This window comes from Amphibalanus amphitrite, unplaced genomic scaffold, assembly GCF_019059575.1.
Source record: "Amphibalanus amphitrite isolate SeventyFive unplaced genomic scaffold, NRLGWU_Aamphi_draft 002315F_arrow, whole genome shotgun sequence".
NCBI classification, from domain to species: Eukaryota; Metazoa; Arthropoda; class Thecostraca; order Balanomorpha; family Balanidae; genus Amphibalanus; species Amphibalanus amphitrite.
The window spans coordinates 14,255-29,229 of NW_024883787.1; positions in this window are offsets into that span (position 1 = coordinate 14,255).

Below are 14,975 nucleotides of genomic sequence, written 5' to 3' on the forward strand. Positions count from 1 at the left end.
AAAGAAGTACGGCGTCCATTCGGGCCAGATCAGCACGTGGAAGCGTGCGGCCCTGGACAACATGACATCAGCCTTTCAGCGGCGTGGGAGAGATCCTGAGCCGGAGGTCAGCGCTGCTGAAGTAGAGAAGCTGCATTCGAAGATTGGGCAGTTGGTGGTGGAGCGGGATTTTTTGGCCGATGCCTCGCGTCAACTTCTGGGGACGCGAGGCAAAAAATGGTGAGCAAGGGTCATAAGCTAAGTGTCAGGCGTCAATGCGCGCTGCTGACGTTGGCGCGCTCTAACCTGTATTATCAACCGAAGGGCGAGAGTGCTGAGAACCTACAATTTATGGGGATCATTGATAAGCAGTTTTTGGAAACGCCGTGGTATGGTTCCCGGCAAATGGCTCGGCACATGAAACGGAACAACCACCAATGCGGTCGTCATCGTGTGCGGCGTTTGATGCGCCTTATGCGCTTGGTTCCGATCTACCAGGAGCCCAACACGAGCAAGAAGCACCCACAACACAAGATCTGGCCCTATCTGCTGAGGAATACGGTGATTGATCGGCCGAACCAAGTCTGGTGCGCGGACATAACCTATATCCCAATGCGGCGAGGCTTCCTGTATCTGGTGGCGATTATGGACTGGTTCAGCCGCAAGGTGCTGGCCTGGCGGCTCTCCAACAGCATGGACGCGGAGTTCTGCGTTGAGGCGCTGAAGGAGGCCCTAAGCAAACACGGCACACCGGAGATATTCAACACGGATCAGGGCAGCCAGTTCACCAGCGGCGATTGGATCGACGTACTGACCGATGCGAAGATCAAGATCAGCATGGATGGTAAAGGGCGCTGGATCGACAACCGTATGATCGAACGTCTTTGGCGGTCTTTGAAGTACGAATGCATCTATTTGTACGCCTTTGAGAAGGGATCACAGGCCAAGGCTGGCATCGCTAAATGGCTCGCCTACTACAACGTTGAAAGGCCTCACTCGACGCACGGCATCTTGACCCCCAACGAGGTCTATGACAGCAAAACGGAACCAATGAGACTAGCAGCCTGATATGAAACCATGGTCTACCTTAACAAGGCTGCAAAATGGTCGGAAAACTAGGACCACCTCTCTCAGATCCTATTCCTTTTGGGTTGCTCCTCTGTAGCCATATTTGAATGGTTCTTAAATCAATGGAATTGTCCGCAGTCCGATACGCATTAACTCTATCCAAAAGCTGCGATTTAGTCCATTTCGGTTCCGGATGGTCTTTTCTAACCGGTAGGCCAGCTCCTTCATCCATCAAGAAGTGCAATATTTCCTTTAAGTCAAAAAAATTATCTGGGATTTCAACAACTTTTTTGCCATTTTTAATCAACGACTTAACACCTTATGGTTCGTTTAGTTCGCATGGAGTTCGTTTGGTTCGTGACATAAACAAATATTTGTTCGTAATCAACGCCAATGACTTTTCCATTGGAGGTATCAGATGGCAAATTCCGTTAAAAGATCGGGATCAAGACATTCAGTAGCAGTACGTCAAGATAGCACCTTTCAGCATTTCGAATACGAACGAAGTACACCATCGGAATGTGGCATTGTTGACGAAAATGAACCAATCAGTATTGCAGATTTATCATTGATGAGTAGCGATGAGAAATCTGAATTGATCAGGCAAAGAATACCAGTAATGGTGAACTCTTTGCACGACGGCGACATATTAAGCGAGTTGGTCTCATACAATCCAACTGGGCGATATGTATTCATTCCGATTTCCATGAAACAGAAAGGTCATCGTATCACATTCTACGGGTAACGCTTCCTCTCGCTCAGGCCTACAAGTCCTCCAAAGATGTTAAGTTTACCAGCGATGTGCTTGCGTGTCATGGCTCTGAGTGTGCCGCCTGGTGATCTGATCGGAGTTACCGGGTGAGCCCTGTTGGCATCGATCAGGATGACACATAGCGCAGCAGGGAATTCACCCATAGCATCAATGGCCTCAATCCATGCGGAATGGTTTATGCCCATTGCTGCGGCGCAATCATATGCAGCATTGATAAAATCATGATGAAGTATTGTTGATCTTCCCTTGAGAGCCATATCGAGGTGCATTTTCATATCGAAGGCACAAAGATCATATAGCTTCTGAGGTGTCAGCTTATCGGTAAATTTCTGCTTGTGCACCACCCTGGCCGCTTCATACTTGCTTTCTAAGCAATCTGACGCACCGTCAGGTGTGGCAGTTATATTATCTTCGGGCTGTAAGCCCGTCGTTATTTTGGGCGTAGCCTTACAATACAAAGATTCTTCTTGTGTTGTATCTTGTATATAGGACCGGAAGTCTGGTTCCGGTTGACCGGAAGTTTGATGCCGGTTTCGCAGCATATTCAGCAACTTATCCACAAGCGATTTTGCATCCTCGGAGTGCTCAATAACCTCCTCAAGAGACATGCGACGCAGGGCTTCAGGTGAGGGCCAGGCTGAGAAGAGTTCATAGGCTTCCTCTGTCTCTTGTTTCCGCAAACCCAGCGCCTGTAGATCAGCAATCGCCTCCTGTGCCCTGCGCTTCAGGTGGCTTCTGTGGCGCACAATGCCTTCTTTCTCTTTCCGGTCAGCCCTCAGCTCACTGAGGATCGCCTTCAGGCGGGGTATAAGCGCAATCATAGGGGAGAACACCAATCCAAGCTGCCCTGCCCGAGAACGGCCACCATTGGCAGCTGTACGCTTCTCTACCAGCCCGAGCCGGACAAACTCAGCCTCATCATTGCGGATCGCACGCTCTGTCTTCCCCAGACGCAGCGCCAGCTGTGTCTGCTGCATATAGCAAACGGGTTCTGAGCCGTTGTTAATCCAGTCCTGTGGACGTGTCTGATCAATCATAGTCAGCAAGGTCATAAGCCGACCAGACTTCATCCCCCACAAAGGGGCCGCGAGTTCTCTTAAATAGTCAGCAACCTGGCTTCGTTGCATTTTACCAGGGAGTGTCGGAAAGACACTACCCTGCCCTGATAGACCGGGTGTAACCCGGTATTCGTGAATAGCTTCCAGCATTATGTTCTGCTCCTGTTCTCTGTTGCAAGATCAAGACAGTGCCCAAGACATAGCTTACCGGTTCGCACAAATGCGTTTTTGGCTTGCTTTGATTTAGAGGGAGATGCTAAAAGCCAGATAACATTTACATTGCTATCGAAGGATTGCCGTCCTTTGGCTTCAGATCCCCCCCGTCAGGTTACCGCCTTGCGGGGGTTTCTACTTGGAAATTATGAATTCTCATATGATATTCATTTTCGCCGATAGATACATTAGTTCTTCTTTACTCTCAGCCCCCATTTTCTGTTTCATACTTGTAATTCTAACCTTCACAGTTTGGTCTGTAACACCAAGAATCTGCGAGATTTCTTTGCTGGTATGCCCTTGAGATAATAGCTTGAGCACATCAATCTCAATTTCTGAGAATACACTATGCGGTAGATGCCCAAGGTGTAATCTTTGTAAACTGTCCCTTAGCACACGAAGCTCAAGATCACCAAATTCTCTGTCCTTTTGAACAAACGTACCAATTGAATGCCGCTCCTCATCTTTTACTGAGCAAACAGCACCGTATTTATAACCTTCATCACTAGCAAAGTCATAAAACTTCGTTTGTTCAAAGCCGGATATGTCTGACCATCGTATGACACCAGTCGATGACTGCGCCCATGCGAGTTGGGGATCTACCAGCCCCAATCGCTCGCTCGCATATCTCTCAAGCCACTTAGCTTCATATGAAATATAAGTGGATAGAGGGCCGGACATCCCCAAAAATATACCGATGTAGCTACCGCCGGTCGCAATTTCTTTTATTGCATCAATCTCAATTTGAATCAGTTCGGTCTTCACAACATCACCGTTATTTTTTTCTACACTAAATAACCACATTGTTCTCTCGAATAAACCCATCTTGACCGTGTTATCTTTTCGTATTACGTTTACGTATTCCCTGCCATACAACACAGGACTTGTAAAGAGTATGAACCTTATGAAACGCGGCGCTATTGGCGCATTTTTCTCCACAGCGGGTATGATGATCTCTTCAGCGGCCTTTGCAGCAGCAACGGCGCAGGGCGACGAATTCGATGGAATCGTAGAGGTGCAGGACACCTTCCAGGGAATCATCGACAACGGTGGCGGCTTCGCGATGATCGTGCTTTCCGTGATTATTGCGATTGTGATCTTCACTGCGACACGCAGCTGGGCCGTTCTCGCGATCCCTCTCGCTGTCGGTATTTACCTCAATGTCGGCCTCGACATGGCGACCGGCCTTGGCGGCGTCACCGCAGGCACTGACCTCTACACAACAGCTGAACTCACTCACCAACACCCATTGGCAGGGATGACTGAGTGATCAGGAACAGAGGGGCGGTTCGCCGCCCCTCTGCTTTGTCTTTTTAACCAGTAATGCATCCGGGGGGATCATGGCCGTTATTCACACAGTTCAGACCATCGACGCCGCAACAAACGCAGTCGCTGATTGCGTGTTAAAGGGCGGCAATGCGCTGATCCACGGCGCACCCGGATCCGGCGGCACAACCTTTCTGAAGTCTTTTGCGCGCCGCGCAGCTGGCCTTGATCGTTTCTTTCGCCTGCGCCAGATGACTTACCACCGCGCGATTACAGAACATCAGCGCCACCAGCCCCTGTCGCGCGAAGCCTGTGAGGCTGACCTTCTTCTGCTTGATGACTTCGGCTGTGGCTTTGATCGTATTAGCCCGTTCAAAACCCGTGGCATTCAGCTCATCGCATTCACAGGCACAGCCTACAGTGAGGTTGCACTTGAACACTGGAGCAGACATCTCACACGCCCTGCCCCCGATCTGGTTCTCAAACTCTTTAATCAGGACAGCGCCATCATCACACGGGAGACATGCCATGTCTGAACTCGTAGTGAAGATCCCGCAGCGGCTCATGAAGCCCACCCGCTTTATCTTCTGGGACATTGATGAGGTCGCAATGTTTGGCGTCCCGGCCTTTCTGGGCCTCTTTGCCCGCGTTCCCATTACAGGCATCATCTTTGGCTTTGTCCTCTTTGCAGTCTGGAGACGGCTTAAAGGCAATCACGGTATCTCGGGCCTGCTCGCATGGCTCTACTGGTGGGTGCCTGATTACGTCAGCCCATTCCGGCATTTTCCACCCTCCCACATCTCAGACTTTGAAGGATAACCCATGTCTGCCGTAAACTACTTTGACTTTGTTCCGTCACTCCCATTTCCGGGTTCTGCGTCTGTTTCTCTTGTGATTGACGTTGTGCAGCTACTGGCGGTCCTCTCATGAACCCGATTGAGCTCACAAAGCAGCATCGCTCTGTGCAGCTGCAACGCAACACGCTTCTGGCGCTGTTTGCCGCAACCCTGTGCATCATCTTCATGCAGAGCGTTGCCATGTCCCGCCAGAAACAAAGCGTCGTTCTGATCCCAAGCCGGGTATCTGATGGCATGGTTGCCGTTGGCGCGCTCGACACACGTTACATTGAAGCCATTGCGCTCGATACGATCTATGCGCTCTTCAACGTATCTCAGGGCACAACAGATTACAGCCGGACTGTATTGCAGCGGGTCACATCGGCAGATCAGCGTCAGGCTGTCATGCGCATCTGGGAGACCTCCATTCAGGACTACCAGCGCCGGAATATTTCAACCACGTTTCTGCCCCTGTCCATTGAATATCAGCTGAACCTTGATCGCGTCCTCGTGCGTGGGGATCTGCGCACATTCATTGGCAACACAATGGTCAGCAATGATGCAAAAACCACCGCTGTTTATTTCACGCAGGAAGCAGGCAGCTACCGCGTCAGCGGCATTCAGGAGATCAATCAAGATGCGACTGAGTAAACTCATACTTGCCGCCGCCGTCGCTTTTATCGGTGTTTCCGGCGCTTTTGCGGATCAGAGCTTCCGGCCACAGCCAAATGGTGCCGTTGCCTTCCGCGTCTCAACAGACAGCACAACCCGCGTGCGCTTTGTGAATGACCGCATTGCAGAGATCATCACAGACAGCACAGCCTTTGAAACACGCAATGATGAGAACTCAGGGGATTTGTACTTCCGGGCAATCGAAGGTGCAGAAACCTCTGTTGAACGCGGATACTTCATCACAGAAAAAGGCGTGACCGTCCGCTTCCAGATGACACCTGTGCGTCGCCCCGTTGAAGATGTGGTCATTGCCGTTCGCGGCGCTCCCCAGCCTCAGGAAAACGCAGAAGGAGCCAGCGCATCACGCCAGGTCTCACGCGACCGCGTGATTGCCGGTGGATCCGGATACAAAAACAGCCTGATCGCAACCGTGCGTGGCGTGGTTCAGGAACACCTGCGCCGCCGCCCTGCCCGCTCTGGCCGCATTCGCAGTCTGCGCGTCAACGGCTTCAATGTCGAAGTCCACGCCATTGCAGGCGGACGCTCCGGGCGCTCGATCAATGAGGCCAGCTTCGCAACACCCGGCGTTCTCGCGGTCTGGGCCGAAACCCCAACAGTGGATCCCGGACTGCGCGCATGGCTCGTAATTGTGAAGCAGTAGGAGGTTCAGCTTATGACCAGTGCAACCATCACAGAGTTTACGCCCGCAGTGACATCCGGCCTGATGCTGGTGCCGTCCTCTCTGGCGACGGCCTTCTGCTTGATCCTGTTGGCCCTGCGCTTCTTTGTGGAACGCTCCCTATGTGGCCCAATTGCGCCACGTGATTTCCTCGCAGCTTTCCTGCGCTGGTCTTACCCACGCTTTGAGCCACTGACACAGTTCACATTCAGCGTCTTCTTCGCAACGGCGCTCAGCCTGTCTCTGCACTTCCCGGATCCGACGGATCACAGCCTCTCCTACATCGCAACCACAACAGGCCTGTTTGTCTTCCTCTCACTCGGAAAGCTGGTCTTTCTTCTTGTGACCTGGCCCGGCCCGGACAGAGGCCAACATTGTAATACAGGCGTGGCGCACACCTCCCACTCCCTGAGCAAGGCGTCTGATGCGTCAGACCACACATCCACCTCCCATTCACCGGAGAACCCCAATGGCTGATCGTAAACAAAAACAGATCATCATCGCCTGCGCGATTGGCGGTATCATTATTCTGCTTTTCATGGCGCTCTCTCTGATGATGCGCTCCGGAAACAGCAACACGGGGTTTGGCACAGGCCGCAATCCCGCAACTTCTGTCGATACAACACTGATCAGCAGCCGCACCAATGGCGCAACACCTGAGAACGAATGGGTGGAACAGGCCCGCCAGCGCATCAGCCAGATGGAAGACGCCCAGGAAGAACTGGAAAACCGGCTCAACAACCAGGGCTCGGAATATCAGGCGGAACTCAATGCCCGGACTGAAGAGCTGCGTGTCATTTCTGAGGGCTATGACAACCTGATCACAGAACAGGCCGAACGTATTGCAGAACTGGAACGTCAGGTAGCAGGCACGTCACAGACACCCGCCCCTGCAGGCACAGTCACAGCAGATAACAGCGGCACCGGACCAACCGATGGCTACCAACTCGCAGAACCCGCCGATACAACAGGCGGTGATTTTGTCAGCCCCAATGGCACCCGCCGGGAAATCGCCACACCGGTTTCTCAGCCCGCACCGCGCAACACAGAGTTTTCCCGCAAGTTTAACCTGCGCGCCCGTGACGATGCTCAGACCTCCAATGTCCGCAACTATCAGCTTCACGCCTATCTCCCGACCGGCAGCTATGCGCCCGCCGTGGTGATTGCAGGCGTTGATGCCTCCGTTGGTGTCAGCAGCCAGGCAGAACCAAAGCCAGTTTTGTTTCGGATTACGGGTCCGGCAACCACCGCAGGCTTTGGCGGTCTCAATGGCGCACAGATTGATCTGACCGGCTGCATGGTCGCCGGGGCCGCTGTCGGGGATCTCAGTTCAGAGCGCGTTCATGTCCGCCTTACATCCATGACCTGTCAGAACCGGGATCAGACCGTGTTTGAGACCACAGTCGCAGGTCACATGGTCAGTTCCGGCAAAGCCGGTCTGCGCGGTGAAGTGGTATCGCGCGAAGGCCCCTCCATCCGCGCCGCCGCCATGGCAGGCGTGCTTGAAGGCATTGCAGGCGCAGGCACCAACACCAACAGCCGCGTTCTTGATGGGCTGACCTCAGGTGATGGCGCAGACATTGGCGCAATCACGCAAAACGCAGGCCGTCAGGCCCTGACACAGGGCGCGCAAAACGCAGCCTCAACACTGGCCCAGTATTACATCGAGCGCGCAGAGCAGTATCAGCCCGTGATCTCTGTCTACGCAGGCTCAAACGTCGAACTCGTCTTTATGGAAGGGGTGCATCTCCAATGACCTTCCACTCATCCATCCCTCCCTCACCTGCTTTGCGTCTGTGGCGCATGGTCTTCTCTCCTGTGGTCCTGCCTCAGATCGCAAAGCAGGTGTTTTTTTACGCATGGATCACCACGGCAACAAAAGGGGTTCCCAACTCATGAATAAAATCGCATCCTTGAAGAACATATTTATCCCCTACTCCCTGTGCTTTGTTCTGGCATCATGTGGGGCGACAACCAATCATTCGGCGGACTTTCAGTGTGACGCCGCAGTCCCGGGTTCTCCATGCTCGACGATTGCACAGGCTGACGGTCAGGGCGGTTCCTCCTCCCGCGCAAACGTCGTTCCGGTCAACGGCAATACGGTTACGCCACCACGTCGGGCACGAAGCACAGGGGCTTTTTACAATCAGGGCAAGGTCAACACACCCGGCTTAACCGACCCTGAGAACCCCGCCACATCCGGTCGCAATCTCCCCGCCTCACGTTATGACGCGCAGGCGCAGCGTATCCCGGAACGCCTCGGAACCCTCTGGGTCGCCTCATACCTCGACAATGACAATGTGCTGCATGACGCAAGCTATGTGCATTTTGTCATCCAGGAAGCGGGGTGGGCCGGTGTTCATTAAAAACTTCGTAAACGACTTCTTTGCCGATGCAAAATCACCGGCGCCACGTCGCGACGGGTTTCTGGATCATGCAAGCTCAGATCTTCTGGTTTACCGCAACTTTGATGCAGAAACCGGTCTCTTTTACAATGAAGAGAACTATGGCTTCATGATTGAAGTCTCGCCGCAGGGTAACCCGGATGAGCGGGCAAAAAACCTGCTGACCCTTCTGAACAATACTCTGACCCACAATCATACCATCCAGTTTCTGAACTGGGCCGGGCCGGACATCGGACCAAAACTCGACCGCTGGTCCCAGGGGCGCAAACTCCGGGGCGGCATTGTTGATATGCTCACACATCGTCGCCGTGAGAAGTTGATGTCCCTGCGCTTCGGCGATGACAGTATGATCCCGCTTGTGCCGCACAACCGCCGCACCTTTATCTGCGTGACGGACAGCGGTGACGACAGCCGCAGCGCCGTTGCTGCAATGGATAAAATCCGCCGTGAACTGATCAACTGTTTCGGTGGCCCGCAAATGACACGGGACTGTGACGCCAATGATCTGCTGCAATTGCTCGATCAGCTGCTGCACACAAACGCCCCCGGCGGTGAACAGACCCGGCGCTATAACCCACATGAGTATCTGAACTATCAGCTGCCCGGCAGCCGGATCTCTGTTGATGCGGACAGCATTAAGCTGGCGGGCACCCCTGAGATGCGTGTTTCCTCCGATATTATCACCCGCTATCCCCCGGAATGGCTGGCCTCGCTGAACAATATGCTCTGTGGGGATCCGGCACAGCCGGTCTCACGGCCAACAGGCCCGGTGCTGACCAGTTTTACCGCACGCCCGGTTAAACCCATGGTCTCCAAGAACAAGCTGACCAAAAAACTCACAGGGGCCATGTCCAAAGTCGGCACAAGCCTTGAGAAGTTCACCCCTGACGGGCCGGAAACGATCAAAGAGCTTCAGGAAGTCAATGAGCAGCTGGATCGTGGCGGACAGCTCTTTGATACGGTCTATTGCATCAATGCCTATGCGCAGGATGACCTTTTTGAGAATGATGCCCTCGGAAAGCTGATCTCTGTTTACCGGGGGATCGGGCTTCATACATCCGGTGGTAAATACCTCACCCTGCCCGTCTTTATGGGTTCCCTGCCCTTTGGCATGACGGATGGCTGGTTTGAAGACTGCAAACGCGGGCAGCGCATGTACCCTAATATGGGCGAAGGCGTTGCAACACTCGCGCCCATCATGGGGGAATATGCAGGCACCCGTCAGTTTAACGGCATGCCCCTGATCGGACGCCAGAACGCGCTCCTGAACTGGTCGAACTTCAACTCAAGCGCCAACTTCAACACATCCGTCGTCGGTAAATCCGGTGCGGGTAAATCCGTGTTCATGCAGGATCTCGCGCTTTCGATCTTTGCAGAAGGCGGGCGCATTATTGTTGTCGATGACGGGCGCAGCTTTGAGGGCATTTGTCAGGCGGTCGGTGGTGATTTTGTCGCCTTTGATGCAAAGCAAATGGTCGAACTGAACCCATTCGCTCTGCTGGATGCAGACCGTATGAGGAACTCCGAATATTACGCCGAGGCCATTGAGATGGTCACCAATATCATCGGAACCATGTGTGCGCTTGATACAGAGTTTAAGAACTCACGGGTCGATGGCATTGAAGAAGGCTTTCTGGGCGAAGCCGTAAAGCGCGCATGGTCTGAAGCAGGCTCCACGGCCACAGTCCAGAACATCTATGACATCCTGAGCACAGACCCTGTGATCTCAAAAGATGAACGTGTCTCAGACATGCTGATCAAACTCAGCCGTTTCTCGGGCGCAGGCGAATATGCGGAGTATTTCAACAAAGGGGCAACCCTGAGCATCGACAGCGATTTTGTGGTGTTTGAGATGGCAGAGCTCAAATCCAAAAAAGTCATGCTCGAAGTCATCATGCAGCTGATCATGTTCCTCTCTACAGAAGTCATGTTCAAAACGGATCGCTCCGTTAAAACCGCTCTGATCATTGATGAGGCCTGGGCCATTCTGGGCGGCAACTCCACTGCGAAGTTTGTGGAAGGTGTGGTCCGCCGCGCACGTAAATACTCAGGCTGTCTGATTTGCGGCACCCAATCCGTGGATGACTTCTTCAACAATCCCGCAGCCAAGGTGATCTTTGAGAACTCTGACAACTTCGTCTGCCTGCAACAGAAGCCTGAAGCCATCGACCGCCTCTCCAATGAGAGCAAGATCGACGTAACAGGCTTTGTCGCCAATGCGCTCAAGTCGCTCTTGAAAGTCCCGGGCCGCTTTACCGAGATGGGCATTCACACGCCGGATGGCTGGATATTCGCCCGCCTTGCTCTCGATATGCACAGCCTCGCGGTCTTCTCAACTCAGGGGGAGTTTGTCGCAAAACGTCAGGCCCTCATGGATCAGGGCCACAGCTACACTGAGGCAATCGACATCCTGGTAGAAAAGGGAGAAGTGCAGTGACCCGTATTATCTACGCCCTCACAGCCCTTGCCGCCCTGCTGCTCACCGTTCTGATCAGTGTGGCGCTCACGCTGATGATTGTGCGCGCAGACATAAACGCAAAAAGCCAGAGCTTTGTTTCCGTCAACATGCAGGAACTTGTGTTCATGCTGGCTGAAAGCGCGGGCGACTCCGAAGAAGAATTTGCACTGGCTGTACGCAATCTGGGCCGCTCCATTGAAGAAGCGACCGCAGCTCTTGGTGAGGATCATGTCGTGGTCTTTGACGCTGATATGATCCTGACCGGCGCGCCTGATGTAACACCGCAGATCTGGCAGCTGCTGCAAGACCATAACCGTGGGGGCCAGTAAATGACCTCCGCGCGCAGAACATATGTGATTTACACGATGCTGGCTCTGTTGATCCCGGCGCTGGTCCTGACCGCATATCTGCGCGCAACCCTTGTCTATGCCTTTAATGCCAGCCACTCACTGGAGGCCCCTGCCTTTGCCATGGTCACATGGCCCGTACTCCGCGCCCATGGCACCTATATCAGCTTCACACCGCCAGCAGAGATTGATCGTGGACTGCCCTTTATCAAGCGCATCATTGGCGGGCCTGGCGATGTGGTCACGATCAAAGACGGCCAGAGCTGTGTGAATGATGCCTGCCACATTCTCACCGGCGAAGAACCATATTTTAAAACAGCAACAGCGCCACAGATCATTCCCGAAGGCATGTTCTACGTGGCAGGTGACAGCCCAACCTCCTTTGACAGCCGCTATGCCGCCCTTGGTCTTGTGACTGAGGATCAGATCATTGCTGGCGGATGGGCCCTGAACTTCATGCCGTCCTGGGAGGGCCGCAAATGAGCTTTGTCAGACATAAATTCCATGCTACATCAGGGTACCGGACACCCGTGCCGGTGCTATGGGATCATCCGGGCGCTTCTTGCTTTACGCAGCACTATACATTGCCCCCGGATGGTTTCCCGAAGACTTCTGCCGCGAACTATGATAGATGGAACCAGCTTTGCGTCTCGGTAAAGCCGTGCCGGTCGCTGTTACTTAATTCTCTGTTTGACGGTGCGACCGGCACATCTGTACGTCAGCCAGAAATTCTGACATCATACACCTGCTGGCGGGACATTTACTCATACCTGGGGTTTGAAACAGCCAGCCTGCGCCAGTCGGTGGCCTGTGTTCTTGTCTTTCTGAAGGCGCTGACCGGCGCAGTTTCGGCATTATTCCCCGTCACATGCTCCAATGTCTCTGATAGCTCAGCCAATGCCACCACGGCACAGTGCCAGCCAGAGGTCATCCCCAGACCATCCTTCCTGGCTGGCACAAGCACGCGTTTTGTTTCCTCATATTGGGGGAAACGCGCATGAAGCTCTGTTCACGCATTATAATTCCTGCTATCTTTGCCTTGCTGACGCCAACACAGCATCTGCAATCGGCTGATCTCGGGCAGCATGGTCCCGTCTGGCCGATTGCAGAACAAAACCTCCTTGATGTTATCTATGATCACCTGCGCGCCCGTGAGGCAGCGGGGGACGTTGATCGTCTGCAACAGGAGATGACCGACAGCACCCGCGCCTACGTCAACAGACCCCGCCCCGTGGGTGGTCTGGTGCGGGCAACAGAACACCGCGCGTTCCTCTTTGATCCATCCATCACCGTACAACAGGATCTGGCAGACCATGAGGGCCGCGTCTTTGCCCGTCAGGGACAGGTCGTCAATCCACTGGAATACTCAGGGTTCAGCAAACGCATCATTGTGCTCGATGGCGATGATGCGGAGCAGGTCGCCTTTGCACTGACTGACGGGGATGAGTTCGACACCCTGCTTGTGATCGTAAACGGCTCACCGCTGGAACTGGCAGAAGAACACAGCCGCCGCTTCTGGTTCGATCAGGACGGGATCATCGTCAACCGCTTTGGCCTCACAGCCCTGCCCTCCGTCATTACACGCGAAGATCCATACATGCGCATAGAGGAGGTCGCTCTCGATGATGAGTAAACTCACCCGCAGCCTCAAAGCCCTGACCCTCGCCATTGGCCTCACTGCTATCGGGACATCAGCGGCACAGGCGATATGCAATAAGCGCTTCCTCAACCCGATCACGGAAGTCTGCTGGGATTGCATTTTCCCAATTTCCATTGGCGCAATCAGCCTCTTTGGCTCACGCCCGGATACCAAAAACCAGAGCCTGCCCCTCTGCCTCTGCCCCGGCATTCCCCCACGTCCCGGCCTTTCCATCGGCCTTTGGGAACCAGCCCGCCTGATTGATGTCTCAAATGAGCCGGGCTGTTTCGTAAACATGGGTTTTGATATGAACTTCGGCATCTTTGGAACCGGGCAAAGCACAAAGCGCGGCGGAGCGGGTGATCCCGGTGGCTCTTCCTGGCAGGCCCATTATTACTACTACCCCCTGATCTCATGGCTTGGCACCATCGTGGATGGTCTCTGCATGCAATCCACAACATTTGATGTGGCCTATGTCTCAGAATTTGACCCGCTCTGGCAGGACGGCGAACTCAACACGCTGATCAATCCCGAAGCCATTCTGTTTGCAAACCCAATCGCACAGGGCGCATGTGCTGCCGACTGTGTGCGCGCCTCAAGTGGCCGCATCGGTTTTAACTCTATGTTCTGGTGTGACGGCTGCAATGGCCCCATGTATCCGATTTCCGGGGAAGCAAACTCCCATGTCGGGGGCATTCAGGCATCGCGCAATGTCGCGTCCAAACTTCAGGCCCGCATGCACCGCTATCTGCTGGCCCGACAGACCGGCCATTCCAGCGCCCTGTGCCAGACGCGCTCCGCACCCATTATTCAGCGCCAGTATTACCGTCAGCAACTGACACGCCCAAGCGCCACAACATCTGGCCGCTATGCCTGCGCCCCCATGGGGTCTTCATCCCAATTCATCGACACCTTTCGGGAGCGCCCCTTTGTCGGGGAAAGCTTTGGCTGGCTGCATTGGAGGAAACGTAATTGTTGCGCTTTGTAAAATACACACACCACATTGTTACATTTGCTACATTCGTTGCTCTGCCCGCTCTGGCGCAGGATGCGGACACCCCTGTCCCGGAAAGCCTTGAGAACATCACAGAGATTGAACGCGCAGCACGCGAAGCCGGACAGGCCCTCGATCTGCCAGGTGCCCCGGATATGTCCGTTCTGGGTGATCTCGATATTCCGGAATGGAATGACCTGCTGCAAACCCTGCCGCAACTGCGTGAAGTCCTGCCTCTGTCCGGGGTGGAAGGTGCAAGCCCCGATGAACTCAGTGGCCCGTCTGAGCTCAGCGAACATGGTGTTGTGCTCGTCAGCATGTCCATGCCGGAGGAAAGCCTGCGTCAACTCTCCCGACAGGCGCGGGACTATGGGTTCTCAACTGTTATGCGCGGCCTTGTGAACAACAGTTTCCAGGACACGATGGATCGCCTCACGAGAGTCTTTGGGGATGACACAGAAGATATGCCCGGCATTTCCATCGACCCGACCGTATTCACCCGCTTTGATGTGGAAGCCGTCCCGGCCTTCATCTTTCTCGCCGAGCCTCTGGAACCCTGCGAGACCCAGGGCTGCGCCGGTGATCCCGC